The sequence below is a fragment of the Pararge aegeria genome, chromosome 17 (assembly GCF_905163445.1).
Source record: "Pararge aegeria chromosome 17, ilParAegt1.1, whole genome shotgun sequence".
Taxonomy (NCBI): domain Eukaryota; kingdom Metazoa; phylum Arthropoda; class Insecta; order Lepidoptera; family Nymphalidae; genus Pararge; species Pararge aegeria.
The window spans coordinates 12,147,747-12,157,162 of NC_053196.1; positions in this window are offsets into that span (position 1 = coordinate 12,147,747).

Below are 9,416 nucleotides of genomic sequence, written 5' to 3' on the forward strand. Positions count from 1 at the left end.
ACTTTATTCATTAAGTCAGTAGAGCATTTTTCATTATATAAAGCGACTCGAGCGGGCGATGGAGAGAGTTGTTAGGAATATCTGTACGAGGACAAATGGACAGAAATGAAGAGATCCGTGTAAGAACTAGAGTTACCGACATAGCCCAACGAGTCGCGAAGCTAAAGTGGCATTTGGGTGGGGCACATAGGTCGGAGAACCGATGGACATTGGGGTCCCAAGGTGTCGCGCCGTCGCGTTAGTCGACGACCAACGAGGTGCGACATCAAACGAGCCGCTGGGCGCCGCTGGCTCGTGGATTTACAAGCGTCAGCGACATCAATTGCTTGAAGTGATAGTGATGATGATTTCTGTAACAACAAAGCTACTTGAACGCAGTGATCTCTGGATTTACCAGTGCATTTCCATAGCCTAATTTTTGAGGTAAATAATAACCTAGCAATACATAAAACCTTAATAATATTTAATTGATTCTGTTTTTTAGTATTAGTTGTTATAGCGGCAACAGCAATACATCATCGGTGAAAATTTTAACGGTCTAACTATCACGGCACATACAGCCTGGTGACGGACGGACAGGCGTACAACGGAGTCTTTTGTTAAAGTTGTAACAAGTAACACACAAAAAGTAATTAGGTCTTAAAATACAATTTTAAGACCTAATCACTTTTTTGAAAAACATAGAAATAATGGGTATTTTAAATAGATGCTAATATTTGTAATTTTACAACAAATAACATGTGCCTTTTCCTTATGAAACCTCACTATTTTTTAAATACAATAAAAAAAACTATTATTTAAATAGCTACTAATAATGCCAAGACGTTGGAATATAATGCAATAACCAATAAGTACGCCTTATTCATCCGAGCCCTATATACCTTCGTTAATGACCTAGACATTGTATTCTTTAAGGAAAAAAACGATCAATACCTATCGATTTATTTAACTTCAGTCGGGATGAAATATGTGCATATTATATATTAAAATATGTATAGATACATAGTTAACTGTTTAACTCAAATTTCCACTAACATATAAATGGGTCCTTAAAGGTTCTTTGTCTTTAGGAATACATACCTACATATTTGTTTGTTTGTATGGACCTTTGTTCCTCGTAATTTTTAAAAGATACCTAAGATTTTTGGTTATCAGATGTCGTATGATTTTTCCTAGAATTGCGCGTGTAATAGACTGTAAGTTCTGAAGGTGTAGATAACAAAAACAATATGTCGGAACATGACAGATAAGAGAAAGAAAATATAGAGTTAAGTTTAAGATATAACACCAATTTAAAATCTATATTCGATTGTACATATTGAATATGAAATCGTAATTTCTGATGAGTTTACATGTTTTTTTTATTGGTAGGTACTTACTGCTACTGAATCTAAAGATTACTTTTAAAGCTTTAAATGTATTGGAAGCTGTTGGAATATTGCGATAACGACTTCACACAATGACTGCCTTAAAACAAATCGCGGTGAAACATAAAAAGTAATAACCAAAAAGTAAAAGCCGGGTGGAGATTTCAATCAGCTACCAATTTTACGTAACCCCCGATCGGATCAAAGCCTCATTTTTCAACGTAACAATATAACTTACTGTACTATTGTTACAATCTTGAGGAAATAAGATATACGTGATCATAAAATTTGATACGAACAACAAAAATAAATATTATTAAAGCTACCAAAAGTAATTATGCCTCTAAATTATTATATTGGTTGTTATACTGAGAATTTTGGAAAGCGTAGTTAATTTTTTGAAATCTTTAGATGAAAGACCAACCTCTATGATGAGTATCTCATGATTTTAATATCGATTTTGTCTATTTAATTCCTTTAAGCTATATAAGTTCTAGTTTCATTTAATGGCGTCTCCATATTAAGGTGTTCTGAGTGATGCTAAAGTAGGTTGAAAGAACTTATATGATAAATAATTTTCACAGCGAAAGAGATATGTTTTTCTTGGCCTTATTTCTTTCTAAATGATTACGACCTGTACTCTTCTTCTTTCTTTTCTTTTCTTCTTCTAAGGTTACCTATAAAGAAAATTGAACTACGTTTCTTAGTTAGTTATGCAAATATTTTGATAAAATAAAAACTACTATGATTAAATTATGTAGGGAACCCTAATTAGTTACTTTGGTTGCTTAAAATTTTTTTACTAAACAGTAAATACTGATATTTCCTACAAGTTCAAGTGTAGATAGGAATCTTCCTGTAAAAATAAAATAGAATGTATGATGAAATCGATGACTTCTAGAATGCATCAAGAAGTGCCAATACTTTACCATTTCCAACGTTTCAACTGAAATCGAATCCGCACGCTTCACAAGCTAAGCGTCAAGGATAGGAAGAGATTATAGGAAGAGGTCTTTATATATACTATGACAACGCACACATCGCCATCTAGCCACAAAGTAAGCGTGGCTTGAGTTACGATTACTGAGATAACTGATGAATATTTTATTAATAATATACATAAATAATTATATAATTTTATTAATAATATGCATAAAAACATCCAGACACCGAAAAACATTCATGCTCATCACACAAACATTTTCCAGTTGTGGGAATCGAACCCACGGTCTTTGACTCAGAAAGCAGGGTCGCTGCACACTGCGCCAATCGGCCGTCCACTACTGGACTAAAGACCTCTTCCAACAGGTGGTTTTGCCTATAATCATCACGATGGGCAGACTGTTTAGTGATTACAATAGATGGTAGAAGCAGTAGAGAGGACGCTGCTGTCTGCTCGCTTTTATATTCCCTCAGGCGCCTCGTAGGACACCTACGGGAAGAGCAGGTGGGGTACAACTGTATTCTGATCTGCTGTCACCACACGACATTCTTAAGGTAATATGCACGAAATAGCTCTACCAATTCTGGTTACTGGTGATGCCATATGGCTCTGAAAAGTCTGTAACCATGGGCCTTATAAGCAAACTCAGAGTCACAGCGGGTGATATATCGTGCTATTCACGGCGTGTGTCTACGTGATCAAATCAGAAATGCGGAACTATGGAAAGTTCAGACGTTGGGATCGCAAGTGTGCAGTGGTGAAATTGCTGTGACTGTGCGATAACATAATAAATAAATATACTACGACAATACAAACATTACCATCTAGACCCAAAGTCAGCGTAGCTTATATTATGGGTACTAAGATATCTGATGAAAATTTTTATGAATTAAATAATTTTAATATACAGATAAACATTCAGACACTGAAAAACATTCATGTTCGTCGCACAAACGTTTTCCAGTTGTTGGAATCTACGGCCTTGGAGTCAAAAAGCAGTGTCATTGCTCACTGCGCCAATCAGCCGTCAATAATTCACGTCAATTATTGTATCATTATCATCCTCATCATTTTTATCATCATACTAACTGTTGGCAGTCAACTGTTTGAGATAGTTTTTTCGTAGGGGTTTTAAAATTCCACGGTCTTGCACGCCTCATTGCAGCCCACTGCTTCGCACAGGTCTCCTCCGGCCGTAGTCCACCACGCTGGCCCAGTGCGTATTGGACCATGTGACCCTGGGGAAGTATGTGCCCTGCCACTTTAACTTCGCAGCTTCGGTAACTTTCGTACATCTAAGGATCTCCTCATTTCTTATTTGATCAAGTTGAGGTACTCCGAGAATAGCAATCATATCTTTTTCAAGGGCCAGGTTTATTTACATTTTATGCCCTACAATGACAATTAAAAACACTTTTTTTTACATTAAATATGTTATTGCGGCTTAATTATATGAAGTCAAAGCTGATTGGTGGACAATTTTCGTGTGTAGCCCAGGACGGATTGGTTTCAAGATGTTAAGTTTACAAATTTAAAAAAGAAACAATAAATCTATCCTTTTTGTTATATAATTCTGGATTAGTTTTTGTTACAAAAATAGTAATGCAAAGAATAAAATAGATAAGTAAAAAATTAAGTCAATTAAAGTGTTCGCAGATAGATTTTTGTCGGTACACATTAAATAAATGACGGTGACCTACCTTTTTTCCGTAGCCTACATTGAAATAGCATGATATGAGAACGTTCTATTATAGTTTGTAATAAATTGCAATAATACTGGTCACGTCACAAATTATAGTAGTTTTTACTACCTACGTGACATTACAAACTTACTGAGTATATATAATGTTACCTCTATACGTCTGTCGGAGCCTACGAAAATACTTTTTGCAAAGGTGAAGCAAAAGAAACGAACTTCTTTAAATTATTATTAATTTTTAAATGGTGCTTCGGATTATTAATTAATAATAAATGTAACTTTCCGTTAAACTATGGTAAATGTTTATTATTTAAAATAACTAGTTTTTAATCTGCCTACATTGCGTGTAAAAAATTTTACTAATTGAGTAACCACACGTGTTAGCACGGTTGCAAAACTTGTAAAGAAAATTTCTATACGAAAAATAAGAAACATTCTAACAAACACCAACAAGGTTGTTAGCATTGTTCTCAATTTAGTTTTAATTTTATTTTTTAATTTTTAGCTAGGCCCAGACCAAGGCGCACATACTATGAAGTTTCAGTAACTTTTATGTTGACGAATGTAGTAATCAACAAACCACTACGATATAAATTAATGAGCAAGCCATCCGTAAAACTGTTGCAGCAATACTTTTAACTCGGCGTCCTCAGAAGATTTAATGAATTTCCTTTTGGAAATGGTAAGAACTCCATTGTACACAAATCATAAACTAAGTACATTGACAGCTCTAGCCTTTTAACACGGAGCGTTGGAAGATTAGATCTGAGAGAGATTTCACTTTGTTACAGGAAAGTTCAGTGTTAGACATTGGCTGGTATGTAATTTAAAAAACATAAAGTTATTAAAAAACACAAATTTAAAATTTTACAAATCCCCGACACCGATATTGAAGGATTTGTGTAAAATATGTAACCCGCCATTCTGTGACGGCGGCCATCTTAGACAGTTTTACATTTGATACATTAAACATAGCTAAGACCTACTCCCGACTAATTCACCTTGCAAATGAAATAGCAAAAGAAAAATCAGGTCATCCGTCAACTACGATGCGACAGACAGACACATACACAGACACTTCAAACTTATAATACCCCGTCCTTTTTGCGTTGGGGGTATATAATTATAACGTGTTTTCGCGCACTTCAACTGACAAAACCTTCCAAATGCCAGAGCATGAAAAAGTACCCACTGTATACCTAACTATTCCGACGGTATGCGACGTTCAATTATACCCTCACCTCCACACCCTACCCTCACTGATCGTGCAAAGGAGGCATTTCAAAACTTCCGTAGGAAATAATTATGAAGTCTTCATAGGATCTTACTTTTTTATCAATTACTTTACCCGCGCCCGAAGGCATCAAACATCACGTTTTTCATTTAGCGTGAACTATTTTTTTTTTCACTTTCAAGTGTGGTGCACGTTTCTGTATAATATTTTAATGTGTAGCTTGTCAGAGATTTGAGAGACAGCACTTAAAACACCTTGTAACATGCTATCACGCGCTGCGGACTTAAAAACACATATTGAATATATTTTTAATTAATGTAACAGAGTAATAATTGACGGTGACAGAGGAGAGGTGATATAAAATTGAATAAATTTAAAAAAAGAATTGTGGAAGGTTCTTACGGAGTTCTTGAATCAGAAATTACATGGGCTACAAGATAATTATGTCTACCATTTTCTCGTTCTATTTGAGATAAGACTAGTGAATGGATATGATCATTATTTCATGGTTTGGAACCTAATGCGTTTATTGTGACGTTCTTCATTATCAAACCACTACCGGCTCACTACAGGACACGGGTCTCCTCTCAGAATGAGATGGGCTTAGGCCAACCATCACGCTGGCTAAGTGGTGATAGGTAGACCTCACACGCTTTATTAACTCTCAGGAACGCAGGTTTCATCGCGAATTTTTCCTTCAACATTAAAGCAAATTACACTTATAACGTACTAGGTGCCCGGGATCAACCAGAGGATGCCAAATTTCTGTCAGCAAAGAAAGTTCTCCTAGCAACCGTATTTGCTGGGTGATGTCGGCGTCACAATAGTTCGCGATCGCCTGACGTGACATCAGGGCCCAAGTGGAGCTGAGGCCCCAGGAAAAGTGTCATGATAAGGACAGCAAGAAGAACAAATCTTATTAATTGAGACGAAGGTGTTGGCCCTCCGAAACACGTAACAAAGCCCACTAACCAACCCCTAAACTTTTTGACAGAAAAATCTTATGTCTACAGTTTTTAACAAAATAATAATGGTTTGTGATATATCGTCCGAAAATGTGTATTTTTGTTTGTTTGAAGGAAGCTTCACGCTCTAACTAAGCAACAAGTCAACTTTATTTTTGGCATAGAATTAGTCACAAGGACGGAAAGTAATTTATGTTACAGAGTACAGGAGTACCGGTAGGTACATTCGTATTTTTATTTTCGTCACCTAAAATAGGGTCATTCCTCCACGTCCTAACCAAACGACATATTCACCGCGAGTAACACCGCGGGGAGCAGCTAGTATCTTATATTTCGCAAGACAAGTCGCAGTTTTCGGTTGCGTCAAGTCCCACGTCAGAGCGTCGTGACCAAGGCGCGCGCCGTCGCCGTCGTCACGCGCCCGTGGTCTCTGCACGAGCGGCTGGGGCCGGACTCTGACCCTCGGACACCATCATTATAATTATTCTTGTATGCTGTGTAGTTTATTTGCAAAATAAAGCTTGTACGCTAGCTATAGGACCGCATTAAAGTTTGAGAAGAAATGGCGTCAATTCCTGCGTGGTAGAAAAGTGGTTTTGGTTGAATTACGTATTGGGTTAAAGCTTCATACATTGGCTTCAGGACCATAGGATGGTTTGATCATGGCTAAAGCACTTGCTGTGTGTTATGGCCCTAATAGGAATCGCAATTTTTACTTGTATTAACCTAGCAAACCATTTTTTAGGACCAATGTCAGATTTCTGTATCGTCATGTATGACTTCTTATCATCGTGACAATACGCACGCTATCGTCGTCTCGCTCCCGCAGTGCCAAACCCTGACGCTAGGACACCAATATCATAAACAGTAATGATTTCTCTAAATATTATTCCGCCAAACCAGCCGAAGATTTCGGTTGCGTCAAGTCCCACGGCAGAGGGTCATGACCGAGGCGTGCGCCATCGTTATCGTTACGCAACCGTCGACTTGAGCTAAACCACGTACGTCAACTTACGAGTCACGCTTAATTATTCAGTTAATGCTCCTCAAACCAAGTCCGCCCCCGTGTGCGTTCGCCACAGGCGATAGTTTTCCCACGGTCGCGGACGGCCAAGTATAGCCCTGCCATTTGCATGTCCGCCCCCCACTGCCTACCGCTATACACGACCAACTTACGAAGCACCACAATCAGAACTATAACGAAACAATAAACGCAGTATTATACTTAGTAGGATGACAAAGACAATTCATTTGGTACTTTAGATCGGACAGTGAAGCTACTTAAGAGGCGGCTAGATAATATACCAACTACGCGGTGATACGTAATGCAACATAATCGGTTTTGGACTTAACTTTACATGCGTTTAAACTCCTACGTTGAAATTAACGTGTTGTCATTAATTTTGACTTTGGATGTGCACCTACAGCTTTATCTTAAAAGTGTACTTATGTAGATTTAACTAACGTTGCATAAAAACGCTTTAAGATGTAATTTGAATATTGTAGGTTTCGGAAGTAAAAAAAAAAGCCTGTTACACCTTTTTCTCAACCATTATTATTATTTATTACCTGAGAACTAGTCATATTATTGTACATATTAAGATTAGATATATAACATGATGAGAAGATGACATGGCTGGTAAAATTTTTATTAGTGTTTTTATATGCATTTTAAATTTATAAAAATGGCTGGTATAAATAAGAAAAATAGAGCGTAAAACTAATGTACGTCCATTGCTTGACCTAGGTCTTTTGTAAGGAGTTCCAAATACCTGACTCGGTCTTGTGCCGCTTGGGTCCATGGGCTCCCTGCAACTCGCTTGATGTCGTCCATCCATCTCGTCGGGGCTCTATCAACGCTTCATTTACCGGTGCGAGGTTGCCATTCCAGCACCTTGGGACCTCGACGTCCATTGGTTCTTCGAGCTACATGTTCCGCCCATTGCCACTTTAACTTCATAACCCTTTGAGCTATGTCGGTAACTCTGCTTCTTCTATGGATCACCTCATTCCTGATTTGGTCACGTAGCAATACTCCAGGCATAGCTCTCTCCATATACTCCAATCCAATACTAATACTTCTAATGCGTCAAAGCGTCTGCCCAGCGAAGTGACTATGAGAAAAAGCTACCGTCGGGAGAAGCCTAAAGGCTAAAGGCTAAATGCTACGTCCAGCAGCGTACTTAATGTTTTGCGAAAAAAAGAGTTTTTTTTTAACTTGTAACAAAATGTGTTTGCCTCTACTAACAAGCCGGATAACAAAGTCGCCGGGCTGGTGGGCATTGGTGAGAAGACTTCTTTAAGAACTAAGAAGATATTATTTATATACACCTTGATTATCGTCCTCAAATCGGTCCTCCCAAACATCTCTGTTTGGGCCATTAATTATAATTATAACGCAAGCTCTCATGGGAAAGTATCCAAACCATCTCTCTATAGTAATTAGTGTCTCCCGGTAAATTGACCCACGAAATTGAACGTATCTTAACTCTTTGTGCACGCATCATCAAAAACTAATAACACGTTATTCGAATAACATGTCTACTAAAGAAGCATTTCTTTATAATTAACCCGTGCCGCCCATTTGGATCCCCTTTCAAACGTTTCACACTAGCGTATGTGAAACGTAAACGTTTCTGGCACGTTTGTAACGTTATTGAAACGCCAACTCGACGTCGTTAACCATACCGAAATTATTTTGTGTTTTAAATGGGCCTTGTTGCCTGATGCAAATCAAAAAATTAACTTTAAATCTGGCTTATTACAAAGAAGACAGGAGATAGGCATATCTACGGTTTAATCTAGACTAACTAATTGCCTGCCTTTACCACTTAGGGATTCAATCACCGAAAAAAATATAAAAAATGTTGTCAAAAAGTATTTTCAGAAATTGGAAGATTATTGAAATCGTGTTCTGGGAGCAACCTGTATATGCCTATGTGACGCTTGTCAGCTGGCCGTGGGATTGCATTATATGATGCGGTATCTCGACCTGCTGGCGGCGTATTGGTTCATCTACCCGCTTAAATTAAAAAAAAATGTATAACATTAGAGGATTGTGCAATGTCCATACAAACTCAATGGAGTTTCAGGACATCAAGTCACCTATGTATACCTATCTACTTATGATTATAAGAAATAAAATAAAATAAATAAAATCAACAAAGAGGAAAAACGTCTAATGAATTGCTGTTTCTACCTACTTATC